Raw genomic sequence first — 18,189 nt, forward strand, 5'->3', positions numbered from 1 at the left:
TGAATAAGTTAATCAGTGATCACTGAGGGATTAATTTCTAACTGGCCAACAGACAAGATAGTGACTAGTGAAGGATGGAGATGAACTGTGAAGGACTGGGATTTTCTTCTAGTTGGGAATTCCATTCCATTCAGTTCAATTCAGTTCAATTCAATTCAAATCAATTCAACAAGGACTCAGATAGTGCTGGGAATACAAACACAAAAACAAAACAGTCCCTACCCTCAAGGAGCTTATACTCTATGCATGCACGCGTAGAAGTTTATACAAATATAGAAGAAATAAATGCCAGGTAATCATTAGCACTGAGAAATCAGGAAAGACTTGAGAAGGAAAGTGTCTTTTGATCTGAACACTGAAAGGATTCTAAGAGGCAGAGATGAGGAAAGAGTAAATCCTCCTGCGAGGTGCATAGAAATGTAGTATCCAAGCTCTAAGGGACTTTCCAGGCCAGTTAGTCTAGAGAACCTCTCCAAACAATGAGAAGTGGACATAAATTCTATCTGATTCCAACCCCACATGTCCACTTATTCCATCTTCTGAAGTATCATTTTACCCTGGCATCTGAAGAGTTTCAGCAAAGTTAAGTAATATTAACAGTAATCCACATTGTTTATAGAGCTTGGATTTGAAACTAGAGGAACTGGGTTCGAATCTTGACTCTACCACTGACTCCCTTTGTTGTCTTAGAAAATCTGTTTCCTTCTCTGAGCTTCAGCTTCCCTGGGTTAAAATGAGGGATTCAACTAGAGGACTGCCTTCTGCCTCCAATATTCCAGTGATCTGCGATTCTATTTCAATTTAGTTTAATTCAACAAGTTGATAACATTTACAATGGACCGCCCATAGTGGACTATAGGCTGAGCAGACAAAGAAAAAATAAAACAGTATCTGCCTTTGAAAGCTTCCATTCTGGAGGGGAGAGGAGTGGGGAACAACATGTACACAGATAAATAAATATGGGATAATTTCATGTGAGAGTATTAACAGCTAGGTGGGAGAATGGGAATCCATAAAGGTCTTTTGTAAGAGGTAGCATTTGATTTGTGTTTTGCAGAAGACTAAGTATTCTATATGGTGGAGGTGAAGAGGAAGAGCATTACTGAAACAGGGGATAATGTGTGCAAAAGCATGGAGATGGAGATGGTTGTGGTCCAGGAGCAACAGCCTGTAGGTCAGTTTAAAAGAAACACAAAAGGGCATGAGCATCTTAAGAAAGTGCATGTGGCATCTGGTGGAGAGATGAATGAATGGAAAGTCAAGAGGAGTGAAAAGTAGCAGAGTAACAATAACAAGCATTTTACATAGCACTTTATGGTTTACAAAGTCCTTGAAATGCTCAACCTCAGTTAGGTCCCACAGTGACCCTGTAAAGCAGGTACTGTTTATTATAAAGCAGACAAAGATGTGCATGAATGAATGAATGAATGACAAAGCATGTATTAAGCTCTTCCTATGTGCAGCACACTTCAGATAAAACAGAAAACCAGAGACAATTCCTGCTTCCAAGAAGCAACTATTCTAATGGTAGCAGAGGGAAGAACATCCAGGAGGAGATTTCAGCATCAACAGATGAGCCAAGGCTTCTGTCCCACATGTAATTCTCTCAGGACGAGAGAGGTTCACCCAACAGTCTCAGAAAAAGGAATCTGAGTTAGTGGAAGCAGAAGAATCCTCTCTTTTTCCTTTGGATCACAAACTGCAAGCAAAGAGACATTACAGTGAGTCACCTGTATGGACCATATGGCATAAGCAGTGGTGCTACCCTCAAATAGAAACACATCTCTGTATGCAACTTAGAAAACTACAAATTAATATCATCTATGTTATAATATATTTTCATTTATTTTGTTAAACATTTCCCAATTACATTTTAATCACTCAGGAATTTTATACTGCTTGTGCTGGTCTCAATTATGACACTGGTAGAGTGCTGGATTTAAAAAAAAAAAAAAGATCTGAACTCATATCCTCCTTCTGATGTGTACTAGCTGTGTGACCCTGGGTAATTTACTTGAATCTCTTTGAAGTTCAGTTTCTTTCTCTGAAAAATGGAGGAGGAGAGAGGACTTAATGGCCCCCTCAGTTTCCTTCTAGCTCTTGAACTTATCAAATGACCAATAACAGCCCCAATCCAAGCCTCTGTGGTTCATTGTTTGGGTTTTTAGAACAGGTAGCATTTGCTACCTGTTCTGACCAGAAGCTATGAGAGTCTTCCTCTCCCAGATTGCTGTCTTTGTGATGGTAAATTGAGTCATTTTTTGTCTCAATCCTTACCCAGCCCTTAATCATTGAGTGGACAGAACCTCAGATGAACGGAGACCTGGGAAAGACCTTAGTTTAGAAAGGCCAAGGGCATCCACAGCATCCTGAACAACTGCTGTCATCTTAACCTGTAGCTTCTGGACTTCCATGACTGTGGACGAGAGAGTGAGATTGATGACTTTGAGCGTATCCAGTTCACACATAGGTCAAGACATCATCACCCTCCTGATGTCCTTGGTCCTCTTCTAGAATGAAGAAAGAACAGCTCTTGAGCTAGGATGCTATGAGCATGGATACAATCTGTGACCTCAGTTTGATTTCCAACCAGAAACCCACCCAATCCATGAGGCCTTGACTCCTCAGGCCTGGAAGAGGTTACCAGAGTCACCTCAAACACTGGTTGCTGTGGTCATAAACCTTAAATGTGAGCTATTAACCACTATTGCAAATGGGACCTCATTAAATATATCTGATTATGAGCCCATTTGAGAAGATTTAGAAGAACAAAAGTATGGACTTCTCCCACCAGGCTCAGCTGTTTGTGAATTCTGTGAAATCTGGAGGCCCATCCTGGGTGGAGGTAATTCTCTATGTCTCTTCTTCTAGGTCATTTTGTCAGGTTTTAACCTTTCCTCAAGGTTCTTCTTTGTACCTCTCTCTGCCTTTGAAAAAACATTCATTTTTTTCAGTTAACAAAAATCTATTTTTTCTCCCTCCGATCTTCTCTTCCCATTAGAAAAAGAAAAAGAAACCATTTAACAAATATTCATAGTTAAGCTAAACAAATTTCCACATTGGCCACATACAAAAAAAGTAGACCTCATTCTGCCCCTGAGTCTGGAATCTGCCTTGAAGTGGATGTGTTTGTAGACAGAAGAAAACCAGGTTCTGTCACACACCAATCTCCTTTGACAATGCCTTTGCCCTCTCTTATCTCAGGGGGCTGGTCTCCATCTTCTGGGAAAGAGAACCTCACTTGGAAGGAGGCAGTTTTAGCCCTCCTATGGGCCAACTTCTTTTGTACCTTCTGCCTAGAATGTGACCATGTATGTTTTCTGAGGGACAAAGTGGTTTTTTTTTCTGTTATTTAGTGTGTTTTTTTAATCTTGCTTGGAAATGAAGACTGTTTTAAGTAAGATCTAAATAAGGTCTTTCATACAGTAAATCACACGGAGTCCAACCAGGATGTTGTTACCTACCTGATACACCCTGGACTTGGCACCATTTTCAAAGCAGGCACTGTACTCATCTGTCTCACTGGGATCCTTTTTTGATCTGGTTACCTTGAGAAAATTTGGTCAATCGAAGTTGCCTATAATTTTCATGGTCATGGGAGCATAGTTTTTGAACTTAACACAGAACCTGGTGCTTAATTAATGCATCTTACTAACTCACTTGGAAGGGACCTTAGATGTAGCTTTGTTGACTGACCTGTCCCTGTTCCCTCTGGACCACTGGACCTTCTGAGACCATGCCCTGGGGAGATTAACCCACTCATCTGTGGAATACCCACCTTGGGGCCAACCTGTTCTGATCAATGAGGAAGCCTACCATTTAGATGGACCTCAGACCCCAGACCATGCTTCTTCTTGGCTAGGTTCCTACTAGACCACCACTGATTCCTCCACCCCACTTTCTGCCTCTGATTCTAAGAGCAGCTTTCCAATCTATACTGCCATAGCTTCTGGAAAGAGAATGTAATGAATTTGCCTCAAGGCTCCCCTTACCATCCCTGCCACTTCTTAGACCAATACACCATTTCCTAGCAACCATTGCCCTATGGGTTGTGTTCCTTAATTTGAAAGTAAACTCCTTGGCTGCAGACTATATTTTTTGTATGCTTGTTGTCGTGAATGTTCAGTCATTTCAGTCATGTCTGACTCTTCCTGACCCCATTTGGGTTTTTCTTGGCAGAGATATTGGAGTGGTTTGCCATTCCCTTCTCTAGCTCATTTTACAGATGAGGAAACTGAGGCAAACAGGGTTATACAGCCAGTAATTGTCTGAAGCCAGATTTGAACTCGATCCTTCCTAATTCCAGGCCTGGCACTCTAACTACTACATCCCCTTTCTCACCATTTAGAGCAGTTCTGTACATGTAATCAGCACATTAGTCAATGCTTCTTCATCATTTATCCAACTCCATCTTTTTGTAGTTGAGGAAGTTAAGGCCCAGAGGAGGAACGTGACTTCTCTGAGGTCACACAGGGAGTGTAGACAGAGGACCTGGCATTTAAACTGAGATCCTTTAGCTCCAAATTCAAGGTTATTTCCACCATATCATCCCAGCTCTATAGTAGAACCTCTTGGGAGAAAACAGAAATGTTAATTAAAAAGTCAACTGAACTGAAAAATCTCAGTTGCTAGGAGGTATTACTCTTATTCGAAGAGCTTAAGAGAAAGCGCAATCTGCTGAGATGAGCGCCCTATATCAAGACTCAGTGTGTCTGGCTTTTCAATATTTTTCTCAAGAATCTAAGAATTTGAAAGGAGGGCCTAAGGAATGGTCTCACCCAACCATTTCATTTTACAAAAGAGCTAAATGAGACCCAGAGGTAAAGTGGTTTCACCCTAAGTTACACAAAGAGAAGGAGGCATCTAGGTGGCTGCACAGAGTGCTGGGCCTGGAGTCAGAAAGACCTGAGTTCAAATCCAGCCCCAGACACTTATAGCAGCTTGACCCTGGACAAGTCTTCACCTTGGTCTGCCTTAATCTATTGGAAAGGGAAATGACAAACTACTCTAGTATTTTTGCCAAGAAAATCCCACGGACAGTAATGGTGTGCTATGGCCCACAGGGTCACAGAGTCAGACAAAACAACAATGACAGTGCAAAAGTTGGCTGGTAAATATTGAATTGAATCTCTGAAAAAAAATGTGTGACACTGTAGTTTTTAAATGTGTTATTTACTTACCACATCTTTTTAATTTTAATCTGCATTATTGACATTTTCTCCATCACTTTCCTAAATTTTCTTAATCAGTAATAAATCAGGCTCTGATTTGTGGGCTCACTGATTTCCGAAGGGAAAATGCTCACACTGAAAGCTGAAAAATCAGCTTTCCCAGGTCATTTAGAACTAGCTCCAATGCTGCCTGCACCCAAAATTAGGTCCCTTGCCTCCCAGTGTAATTAGTGAATCTTTCTAGCAAACATCTCCCCTAAGGAGGGAGGCTATTGACAAATGAACAGATGTAGAAATCTATATCTATATCTGTTCATTTGTCATTCAACCTATCATTGTCATATATATACATATATATATATATACTAGGCATATATACCATAAATATACTGTGTGTACATACATATATATATATATACATATATACAGTAAGTGTATTTAATTAACAGTAATTGTAGCTGCGCCTTAATTAAGACATGCTTCCCAGCACTCTGTGACTCAGTTCAGGATGGAATATGGGGTCTCCTGGTAGACAAAGCAGGGAGATACCAAGAGCTACCATTGGTCCTTATTAGGAAAGGTGAGTAGTGTTGCAGTGGGAGAGAGGGTGGGGCAGGGAATAAAGAAGAGGGGAAGCCAGAGGAGCCTAGAAGGTGCTAGAAGGCCCTTGGCTGGCAGCTGACAGCAGAGGACCTGCTAACTTCATATTCTTGCCTCCTTATGGGATCTGAGACCATAATCTACAGTTCCCCCACCTAGTTTTTACTTTCATTCTCCCTTATGCCTTCTTCACCTTTACCTCCTGGATTCCCTGGTTTCCTTAAACATTCAAAAGGAATATATGTGTGTGTGTATGTATATGTGTGTATATGCATGCTTGCATGCATGCATATATGTGTGTATACATACATATGCATACAAACACACACATGTGTGTGTACTGCCCTACTGCAGGCATCATGTCTTCCTTTGGCTAATAATCTGAGCAAACTACTGTTTGCTCATCGTTCATTTTCACAGACAACCAATGGCATCATAGGATGGTGCCTTGACTCAAGATTGAGCGGAGAGGAAGGAGCCAGCTCTCAACAGATGCCTTGATGCCCCTTTTCCCTGCCAAGAGCCTTTTCTAAGTCATTTCTGGAACAGGCAGGGCTTTTACTGTTCTTGACTCTGATTTTTCCTCTTTCCTCCTCACCCCACCCTCAGAACGTTTAATGGAACAAAAATCCTTCCATTTGTAAGACATGGAAGTATATGTGTATGTATACATACACACACACACACACATATATACACATAGGTTTTTAGGATGATAGATTTGGAGCTAGAAGAACCACAAAGGTCATGCGATCCCACTTCCTTTTTTTGAAGATGAGGAAACTGAGGCAGGGAATATGCTGCAACTTGCCTGTGATCATAAAGGTCCTAAACATCAGAGACAAGATTCCAAGCCAGGGTCCCAGATTCCAGAAACTGTGATCTTTCTGCTGGGCCATCCAACCGAAATACATCGTCTCCCTGACTAACATGATGCTGTGAAAAAGGTACTAGTCACTCAACTTCAATCTCTCTGGGCCTCAGTTTCCTCATCTGTAAAGTGAAGAGGTTGGACCTTTACATTTCCTTCCAGCTCTAAGTCTATGATTCTACCTTTCTGTCTCCTAGTAGGTATTGTTGTTTGTCCTTCTTTCTTGAAGAGGACCACGACATTGGGGAGGTGATGGCCATCACATGCAGGTGAATTGGATTATAGTGAGGCAGGGTTGTGTAAAGTCACTAGCCTCACTTTCTCCTCCAGAGTCATCTGGGTCCAATAGCAGGATATAGATCATAACGCCTGGAGATGGCCCTCACCTGTGCATTATCTACACATATGATAATTGGTAGAGCTGAGATTTGAACCCAGGTCCTTGGACTTCACAATCCAGTACTTCTTCCACCGCCCCAACTCACTCAAGCTCTGAGAAGTACACAGGCTATGATCACTGCTCACAAAAATTATTTTACTTGGGACTTTCAGGTAATTGTCCAGTATAACAAACAAGATCAGGTATTTGGTCCATTACTCAAAATTTAATGAAATTTGACCCCAAACATTTTAATAGCCATTGTTAAAAGAAGAACCTCATTTTCTAGCCTTGAAGATACTACCATGTGGCCCTTAAGTCTAAACTTCTCCAGGCAAAATGTTCCTAGTTTCTTCAGTAACTCCTTATGTGCCATGGTTTAGAAACCTCTGACCATCCTAGTCTCCAATTCAACATATTCTCTAATTTAATTTCCTTCTGAGAATGAGCTGTCCAGAACCAAATGCAGAATTCTAGAGTTGGTCTCACCAGGGCAGCATACATCAGAACTGTTACCTCCTTCCCCAGTGAACACTTCCTATTAATTCAGTCTAATAGCATTTTTAGCTGCCAAGTAACACTGCTGATTCATCCTGAGCTTGTGGTCTACTAAAATCCTCAGTACTTTTTCACATGACCAACAGCTACCTAGTCAAGACTCAGTGACTCTGTACTTATACAGCTGGTTTTTAATAAATGAGGGTAGGATGAATAGAAGAATGACTGTTAGTGGTACAATATTTTAAGACTAGGAGAATGGAAGTAGAGGGGCTACATAGAGGAAGGAACCCTAGTTTTGGAACTTGAGACCATGGGTTTAAATTTCCAAATCTGCCTCTTAATACCTGAATGACTTGAGCAAGTTGTGGGCAACTAGGTGGCGCAATAGATAGGCTGTCAGGTCTGGAGTCAGGAAGTTCAAACCCAGCCTTAGATACTTACTAGCTGTGTGATCCTGGAAGAGTCACAACGCTTTTTGCCTCAGTTTCTTCATATGTAAAATGAGCTGAAAAAGGAAATGACAAACGACTCCAGTATCTTTGTCAAGAAAACCCCGAATAGGGTCAGACATGACTGGAATGACTGAACAATAACCTTGAGCAAGCCATTTTCTTTCCATGCCTCAATTTCCTCTCCTTTAAAATGGGCTGAATGATCTGAGGTCCCTGTTCTAAATCTGTGGTTCTTCAGGATATTCTTCAGGTGATCAATGCCCTTCCTAAAAAGTGGTGCACAGAGCAACATGTCCCAAATGGAATGTGAGTAGGGCAGAGGACAGAAAAATTATCACTTTCCTGATCTTGGATGTAATGCCTCTTTATTACCTACCCACAGAATGACCCTCCAAAAGGTTCACGAGGTATCTCTGTGGAAGCTGTCTGAGCCTCATCACTGAATGTGTTCTAGGCATAGAACCCAAGAAACCCTGCAAAGGTCACGGGAAGCTGTCGTATAGGTTGCTGAAACAATAAGGAGATTCCTCCCTGGTATGAGTTCCAGGCTTGCCTCTTTCTGGGGCAACTAGGACTTGGAGTCAGGAAGACCTCAGATTCTTCCTAGCTGGGTGACCCTGGACAAGTTACACTTAACCTGTCTCAACCTGTTTCCTCATCTGGGAAATGGGGCTAATAGTAGCACCTACCCCATGAGCTGCTGTGAGGATAAGAAAACATATGTAAAGTGCTTTACAAACCTTAAAACACCCTGGCAATATTAACTATTCTTTTATTAGCCTAGAGAACAGCTCATAAATACTAGACTTAGGAGAGATTGTATACATTATCCAGTCCAGCTCTTTCAGTCTTCCAAGGTGGGAACTGAGGCCTTAACAGGAAAGCAACCTGCCCAAGAGTAAGGAGCAGAGGGTGGATTGTAAAAACCTGGAGAGGGTGACTGGAGGCTGATGGTAGAGGCCCTTGAAAGCCCAAGAGGTTGCCACCAAAGTACTTTCTAGCCCCTGAAATCCATCTAACAGTGAAATCTTCAGATGACTCAGAGTTGCATACCTTCACAATCACTGATGACAAAGGTGATTCAATTATTTATTCTTGATTGGAAACTTGACAAATGGCTACAGGAAAAGACTGGATTAATTTGGGGCTCTCGTACTGACTCGGGTGATTTGGGCAAGCCAACTGGCCCTTCAGTAGACTCTGGACTTAGAATCAGAGGAGCCGAGTTCAAATTCCAGTTCATCCACTTACTTTCTGGGGGAAGTCACTCCCCTCCACCTCAGGCACCAGTTTTCTATAAAATAAAGGAGCTGGAGAGGATGACCTCTAAGGCCCCTTCTAACCCAAGATCTATGATCCTATGAACACTTTGTGCAATAGTGACTCCAGGTTCGGAATTAAAGGATCTCCATTTTAATTCTCATTCTGCCACTTACTAGCTGTGCAACTTTGAGCAAGTCATCAGACTTCTCTGGGTCTTGGTTTCTCAATCTATAAAATGAAAGGATTGGACAAGTTGGCCTCCAAGGTCTCTTCTAATCCTAAGTCTATGACCTTTACGATCTTATTAACTGATATTTCCCACCTAAAGTAAAACTGAAAGGTGGCTGATATTTCTGAAGCATATAGATGTGTAGCTAGAAGCAGATGTGGAGGGCAAAGTATTGGCAGCAACCACAAAATCTGGATAAAAGAGGGGCAGTGTGGGACAGTGAGAATGGCTGTCTTGTAAGTCAAGAGGATTAAGTCTTGGAAATATCAAGAAATCCAAGTTCAAGTCCCAGCTGCCTGACCATGGCCAAGTCACTTTTTCCTCAGCCTCTTTTCTCTCATCTATAAAATGGCCATCCTAGTAGCACAAATCTTCAGTTTGGAATTTGGAGGGACCTCAGAGGTCATCTATTCCAACATTGTAACACTCCTTATGTTACAAATGAGGAAACTGAGGCCAGTAAAGGTGAATCAACTTGCCCTAGGTCCCACAGGTAATAATTAATTAGAACTAGATTAATTGGAACATAATTAAAATTAGGACATGGATCCTCTGGCTCCAAATACTGCTCTCTTTTTTTGTTTTGTTTTTAAAGACATTAATATTTTCACAAACTTCATTACTGTGAGGTTCTAATAAAATCCTGCAAACTGTGAGGCATTAATGCCAGTATGAACTGTTATCGTGCAGACATGGGTGGCCTGGAAATTTCTAGTGTATATCTCATTCAAATCCAGCACTCCTTCAAGGGCCATCATGGAGATGCAAAACCACTTGTCTTGAAATTATTCCCTCCCTCCCCAACACCCCGCCCAAAAAATAAATGAAAAGGAAGAGTCAAGGATGAGCGCACAGAGAGGTTTCCATGTGCCCAGCTCAGCAGATTCAGGGCTGACCCCTGTAGAGTTTGGACTCTGACCTGGCACTGGCATTCTCTCTGCTCACTGGTCATTCACACAATGAATTCATCTGTGTAATTGAGCCTCCTTGCTCACTGTCCCCAGTTAACTCCATGTTTGCACATAGATTCAAATGCTTAACTTGAAAAAAGCTGGGTTTTATTCCATTTCAGGCTTATCTCGGAGGCATTCATGCTGGAATTTCCTGGGCTTACCTTTTTTATCTTTTGCTGGGATTGAGAGCAAGAGGGAGGGAGTCATCCCATGTTTGATGGTTACTTTGGGTAACAACTATGACCAAGGATTCTTAGCTGGTCTCATATCTTGCTCTCTGGGTACGAAGGCCTTTGGGAGCAGAAACAATCCCAAGGAGAGGTATAGAGGTATGGAAGAAAGCGACTGGATGTGGAATCAGAAGACCTGGGTTTAAATAACATGTCTGCTACTTACTAGCTGCCTGACCTGGGTCAAATCATTCAACCTCTTTGGGCCTTGGCATCCTAACCTGTAAAATGAAAGAGTTGAACTAGCTGGCCTCCAAAGTATTTTCCAGCTCTAAATCTTGGATCTTGGGATCTTTCTTGTATGACTTTGGAAAGTCTTTATCCCTCTTTCACCTTCAGTTTCCCCTTTTATAAAGTGAGGGGATTTGACTCAATGGCACCCAAGATTACTTTCAGTTCTACACTTACAGTCCTCTACAGCCCATGTGACTTTGCCTAAATCACCAACCTCAGTGTAGCCTTTAGTTACTTCTGCTGCAAAATGAAGGAGTTGTATGAAATAATGGTATTGGCCCTCAAAGTTCCCCTCCAGGTCTTAGCCCCCTTAGGTTAAAACCTAAGACTCTAAAAGGTGAAAGTTCTAGTGATCAATTAACACCCATTTAGTTGCCTCCAGTGATGTAGTAAAGACTATGCTAAGTGCTGGGGCTACTAAGAGGGATGTGAGAGGCCTGCCCTCAGAAACATGGACACATAGAAATATATACAAAATAAACTCAAGTTATTTCCCATGAGGAGACTCAGGAAAAGCCTCATACAGGAGGTGATGTTTGATGAAGAGAATTAAAGAATACTCTACCAAATGGAAGACCAGACTTGGTTAACAAGATGGGGGCATTGTGGTGTAATGGAAGGACCACGAGACTTAGATTCTCTCCCTTTAGTCAGTTCCTTTATCTCACTCAATCTAATTTCCTACTTTCATTTTCTTTATTTCAGTTCATCAATGTATCCATACACCTATCAAACCACAAGCATTAATTAAGTGCCTACAATGCCAATAAACATTTATTAAGTGCTTTCTGTTTTCCAGGCACTGGGGATATAAGTACAAAGAATGAAACAACTCTAATGGCAATAAGTTGACATTATAAGGGGGAAGACAATGATATGCATGCATACACACATATATATGTACATATATTCATACTCTAACCCTAACCTTAACCCTACACACACGTACATATACACATGTATGTAGATATGAATATTTGTATGTGCACATGTTGTTAGTCATCTTTCATTCTTGAAGACGACCAATGACATCCTGATGTTGGGGTTAAGGTTCAATATGTTTGACTGTGGTGGATCCATCAAGTACAAGCTCAGAAGGCTCTACTACAGGTCAGGCAAAAGTAGTTCATTTGAACATGTGGGATGGAGATGTCTCTAGATTTGTGCAACTCAAATTTCTTTTGAACTACTGCAGTTTTGCTTTACTCATGGAGTACAGCAACTTCTTTGACGTGGGCATGCCATACTGGGCAGTCCTGTGCCAGTGTCTCCAATGTCTCAAAATTGATTCCAAAGTTCTTCAGAGAGACTTTGAGAGTGTCCTTGCATCACTTCTTCTAACCTCCATTTGAGTGCTTGCCTTATATTAGTTCTCCATAAAATAGTTTTTTAGGTACCATATTTTTTTTTTGTCTTTGAACAACATGGCCAGCCCATTGGAGTTGTTCTCTCTGCAGTAGAGTTTGAATGCTTGGCAGTTCAGCTTGAGAAGGGATCTCAGTGCCCAGTATCTTATCTTGCCAGGTGGTCTTCAGAATATTCCTAAGATAATTCAAAAGACCTTGAAAAGGCTACAAGCTGAAATTGAGCAGGGGGAGAGTTAGTGCACAACTTTTTATTTGCAGACAATTGTGCACTAGCAGTCTCTGAGGATAGGATGCAACAGAGTATGGACTGATTCTCTGCCACTTGTGTTAATTTAGGTCTCCATAGGTTCTAAGCAGAGGTTCTCCATCAGCCAGCATCACACCATCCATATGTGGAACCAGTGGTTACAGCCAATGGAGAAATTTTGAATGCTGTGGATAAGTTCACTTATCTTGGCAGTATACTTTCCAGGGATGTACACGCAGATGGTGACATTGACAAAAACATTACCAGATCTAGCTCAGTGTTTGGGAGGCTCTAAAGGAAGAGAAGAGAAGAGAAGATGTACAGAGCCTTTGCGTTGATCTCATTGTTGTATGCCTGTGAAACCTGGACAGTCTACCAGCGCCATGCCAGAAAATTGACATACATATATAGGCATATATGTGGAAATATATAGAAATACATATATGTTATGTGGGATAAATGGGAAGTGAATTCAAACTATTTAAACACTTGTTACATTAAAATAAAATGTGAAGGAAGGCACTAGCAATTGAGAGAATCAGGAAAGGCTTGATGCAAAAGATGAAACGAGCTATTAATGAGTTACTCTGAGGCAGAGGTAAGGATGAGTGCCTTTTCCAGAATACACTGGAATGGGCACTCTCTCCTTCCATTAGGATAAATCACAGCCCATTCGGGTTTTCTTAACCTATGGGATTCTTGTCCATGGGTTCCCATAATTCCTCTATAGGAGGTCCACTCAATGTTCTGGAGGCCTTGATCTGTGTCTCCTGATATTTTATGAGTACTAACACAACTCATGGGCTGTCTATCAGCTGTCCTTTCATTCTCACTCATCTGACCATAGAGTGGAAATAACGCTTTTTGCCCTCCTTTCCTAAGACCTAAATTAACACAATGGGATGTTCACAAAACATTTAAAAGAATGTTTTAAGTTAACAAAATAAAATACACAAGATTATAAAGAAAATCAGTTTAATTGAAATGCAGGTGTATTTTGTCTATGCAAGGTCAAGGATTTCCTGAAATCTACCCACAGGTGCCTTGAAAAAGAGGGTGTCAATTAACTCAAGACTTAGAACCACTATTCTAACTCAGCCTCCTCTGATTTTGCAGATGAGGAAAGTGAGACGCAGAGAGGGAGTGTGATTTGCTCAAGGTCACACAGCTAGTAAATAGCAGTAGCAGGCCTAAATATAAAAGTCTTCCCACTATACTGTGGGAATAGGTACTGAACCTGTGATTTCACTGATAAAAAGAACTTCTAAGTGAGCAAACTTTCTCCATGACAGAGGCAACTTGGGTAGTACAGTTTAAAGAGCACTGAGTCTGGAGTCAGAAAGAATCAGTTCATATCTGCCCTCAGACATAGGTGTGTGACCCTGGGCAAGTCATTTAACCTCTGCCTCAGTTTCCTCAACTGTAAAATGGAGGGTAATAATAGCATCTTTCTCCCAGGATTGTTGTGAGGATCAAATGAGATAATTTTTGCTAAATGCTCAGCATAATGCCTGGCACATGGCTTTTGTTGCCGAGTCATGTCTGACTTACCATGACCCCATTTAGGGGATTTTCTTGGCAAAGATATTGGAGTGGTCTGCCATTTCCTTCTCTACCTCATTTGACAGATGAGGAAACTGAGATAAACAGGGTTAAGTGACTTGCCTAGGATCATACAGCTTATATGAGGCCAGATTTGAACTCAGATCCTCCTCACTCCAAGACTGGCACTCTATCCTCTGTGCCACCTAGCTGCCCCTCTGGCACATAGTAGGTATTCAATAATAAATGCTTATTTCCTTCATTCTTTCTAACCTCTACCAATGCAAGTCAGTTTTAGTTTCCTGGGACACTAAGATGTTAAGTGACTTGCCCAGGGTGACGTAGCTATTATTTGTCACAGACAAGACTTGACTGTATGTGTTCCTGCTTCCAAGGCCCACTCTATATCCATTGCATCTCGTTGACTCTCTGTGCCATGTGCTGTATAAATATAATTTCTTATTACTGTCCCAAATCCTGCTGCACTTAAAATAAGATGCAGGAATCCTTTGGCATGTTTCTAACTTCTTGTTTTTGAAGAACGCCACCTAAAGGCCAGGTTGTAGAAAGACTTCTTCCTTTTTCTTCAGGGTAGATGCAGGGGAGGAGTGTAGGAAGCTGGTGTCCTAAAGTCTGAAAGGATTAGCTTCCCACTTTGGATCTCTGCCCCCAAACTTACTAGCTCAGACACACCCTTTGACTTACACCCCCGAGGGTGTAAGTCAAATAAAAGGGAAAAGGACCCATATATACAAAAATATTTATAGCATAGCTCTTTTGGGCAAGGAGAAGAACTGGAACCTGTCAAATGAGGAATGACCAAACAAGTTGTGGTTATGGTGGGCAAATGGGAATGGGTGGCATACTCGTGCTATAAGAAATGATGAAGGGAATGGTTTCAGAGAAACCTGGAAAGATTTGTTTGAACTGAGGCAGAGTAGGGTGAGTAGAACCAGGAAAACGATTTACATAATAATAACACTGTAAAAATAAATAATTTTGAATGACTGAAGAACTCTGATCAATACAATGAGGAAAATGAAGAATAAGGCTGATGATGAAACATGATGGAGAAATGAAGGAGTTGGGGTGTAGAGTGAGGCATTAATTTTACGGACATAGGATATGGTTTCCTTTGCTCTCATGGAGCGGGAAGGGAGGATGGGGAAAAAATAGGTTTTTGTTCTTGGAAAAAAAGTAAAATCCAACTTTCAAAAAATGAGGTTTGGCTCTATCCCAAGTCTCTCCCGTTTCACCTCATTTGTACCTTCCTCAGCTCAGTAGGTCACATGCTCCATCTGAACTTGATGGAAAGGACTTTGGGGTGGTTGACATTTCGCGGGGAGGGAGCTGAGACTTTTGACGAGGATGTCAAGTTTTCACTTAATCATTAGCCCTGCTGACATCAATGGAAATGAAATTGCCAGGAGCTTCTAGAGGATGCTGAAGTGGTATTCTTGATTGCAGGCCAAACCCCAGCACTAACAATTCAACATCCTAGATCAAGGGTTCTTAATTATGGACATGGATCCTGTATCCATGGATAGAGGGTTCAAAGGAGTCTGTGAACTTGTTTATTTAGAAAAAAAGACATTTTCATTTTCATTAACTTTTAACTGAAATTTAGCATTTCCTCCAATTATTTAAAAACTGAGAAGGGGACCCATATGCTTCACGAGACTTCCAGAAGCATTCATGCCACCAAAATCTTTATCCTAGATCTAAAGTGGAGGAGGGATCTTAGAGGTCCCCCAGGCCAACTCTCTCATTTTACAGATGAGGAAACTGAAAGACCCAGAGTGGTCTTCATGGCAGTAGAAATGAGATTACCCATAGAGATGAGTAAGGTGAAGAGAATGTGCGCAAACTCACAGGCCTGTCCTGAGGCTTGAGTAGATGATATTTGTCGTTGACTCCCACATGGAAATCAAAATGGCTCACCCTGCTTCCTAAGGATGCCAGGCAAAAGTAGAGGGTTTGCATTCCAAAGCAGTTACCTTAGCAAAGCACAAGGAGGCCTTGAGAGCAAACAGACATCTCTTGAAATAGGAAACTGACTGTTTGCTTATTTGGGTCATGCTTTAGGAAGGATTTTATGGGCCAGGCTGAAGTCTGAGCTTTGGCCTGACCCAAGGGCTGAGTTTGAAAAGCTACCCGAAAGAAGGTAAGTCCTTCAACCCTTGAGCTGAGCTCTGGAGCAGACAATAGCTTAAGCCCCTTCAGATCCCCTTGGCCTTCAATTTGGAAGCAGATTCTGAGTGTGCCCACTGCCAATGCTAGCTTGAGGAGCATTTGCCAACCTGATTCCGCAATTCCTTTTAGAGAAGGTTTCTTATGACAATAGCTCTTAGGTGGTATTGCAAAGCCCTTGCTTCTTAACAACCCTGTGACTCAGCTAATTGTTTAAAACCGAATGGGAATACCAAGGTTATCCAACCAGTATCACATACAATCAAACTTGATCCAATAAGTATTTATTAATAGATTTGCAGTTTCTTGTGCTATCATCTTTCTTATTATACTGTATTATAGAAATTATACTGTTTATTTTATTCCATTAATTAAAAATACTTTTTTAAAAAAATAGACTACGGTGTGCCAAGTACTACCTATGCTGGGCACTGAGAATATTTTTTTTTAAATGAAAAACAAAAGCAACAATTAGCTTCTCCCTTCAAGACCCTTTTTTCTACTTGAGGCAGTATTCAGACTCAGGTCTTCCTAATACCAAACCCAGCAAAATCCAATGTTCCTCTCTCTAGACATATCCCATGGCATTTCCTTGATCAAGAAACTCAGTTGTTTCCCTTGAATAAAATAAAGACTTCTCTTATATTTAAACCTCTTCACAGTCTGACTCCAACCTGTGTTTGCAGACTGATCTCCTATTAAGCCCTGCCTGTGACTTTTCCATTTTAGCCAAGCCAGCCTGTCTGCCAATCCCCATGCCCAGGATTCTATTTCCTACCTTTTTGCACAGGCAAAACTCCATGCCTGGAATGTGCTCCATTCTCCCTCCTACTTCTTGGAATCCTTTGCTTCCTTCCAGATATCTCTTAAGTGCTCCTTCCCACAGGCTTTTCCTAATCTCCCTTAAGTTGTTAAGGTGCTGCCCCCAAACACAAAAAAGTTATACGTTTATTCTATAGAATTTAAGGTCCTTGAAAATTGTTTCATCTTTGTGTGTTCTCAGAACCCAGCAAGTAGCTGCTTCATAAATGATTGATGGAGGGAAACAGCTCTCACTACAAATTGCTTTTTTGCTTTGTACTGGCATATCTCATTTTATTGGGTCTCATTTTATTGCACTTTGCAGATACTGTATTTTTTACCAGTTATGGGTTTGTGGCAAGTCCATGAGCACAATCTTTCCATCAGCATGTGCTCACGTTGTATGTCTGTCACATTTTGGTCATTCTCAAAACATTTCAAACTTTTTCATTATTATTATATCTGTTATGGCAATCTAGGATCAGTGGTCTTTGATGGTACTGTTGTAATTACTGGGGGGCACCATAAACCATGTCCAAATAAGACAATGAACTTCATTGATAAATGTTGCATGTACTTTGACTGCTCCACCAATTCACTGTTCCTATCTCTCTCCCTCTCCTCCAGCCTCTCTATTTACCAGAGACACAACAATATTGAAGCTAGGTCAAATAATAACCCTACAACAGCCTGTAAGTGTTCAAGTGAAAGGAAGAATCAATTGATTTGGCAAGCTTGGTGTCTTCTTTTGAGAAATTGCCACAGCCACCCCAGCTTTTAGCAACCACCACCCCGATCAGTCAGCAGCCATCAACATAGAGGCAAGACCCTCCACCAGCAAAAACATTACAACTCACTGAAGACTCTGATTATGGTTAGCATTCTTAGCAATAAAATATTTTTAATGAAGGTATATCTTTGGTTTTTTAGACACAATAATATTGCACACTTAATAGATAACAGTATAATATAAATGTTATTTTCATATTCATTGAGAAACAAAAAAAATCACAACTCTTTGCTTTACTGCAATGGTCTGGAACCAAACCTTCAGTATCTCCAAAGTATGCCTGTACATATTTTGTGTTGACTCACTTGCATACATGTAATGTCTCTCCTTTCCCTCTCCCAGGAGAATATAAGCTTCTGTAGGGGAGGT

At 41.1% G+C, this 18,189-nt stretch overlaps 1 long non-coding RNA gene across 1 annotated transcript; it reads right to left on the reverse strand.

Moving 5' to 3' along the window:
• Positions 1-931: 931 nt before the first annotated feature.
• On the reverse strand, positions 932-17,264 carry LOC140523953 (uncharacterized). The gene is made up of 4 exons (XR_011973521.1): positions 17,008-17,264; positions 7,964-8,027; positions 2,278-2,510; positions 932-1,699 (listed from the first exon to the last, which is right to left on the reverse strand). It is a non-coding gene; the product is annotated as an uncharacterized lncRNA (long non-coding RNA).
• Between the last annotated feature and the right edge of the window lie 925 nt (positions 17,265-18,189).

Source organism: Notamacropus eugenii, chromosome 2 (assembly GCF_028372415.1).
Source record: "Notamacropus eugenii isolate mMacEug1 chromosome 2, mMacEug1.pri_v2, whole genome shotgun sequence".
Lineage (NCBI taxonomy): Eukaryota > Metazoa > Chordata > Mammalia > Diprotodontia > Macropodidae > Notamacropus > Notamacropus eugenii.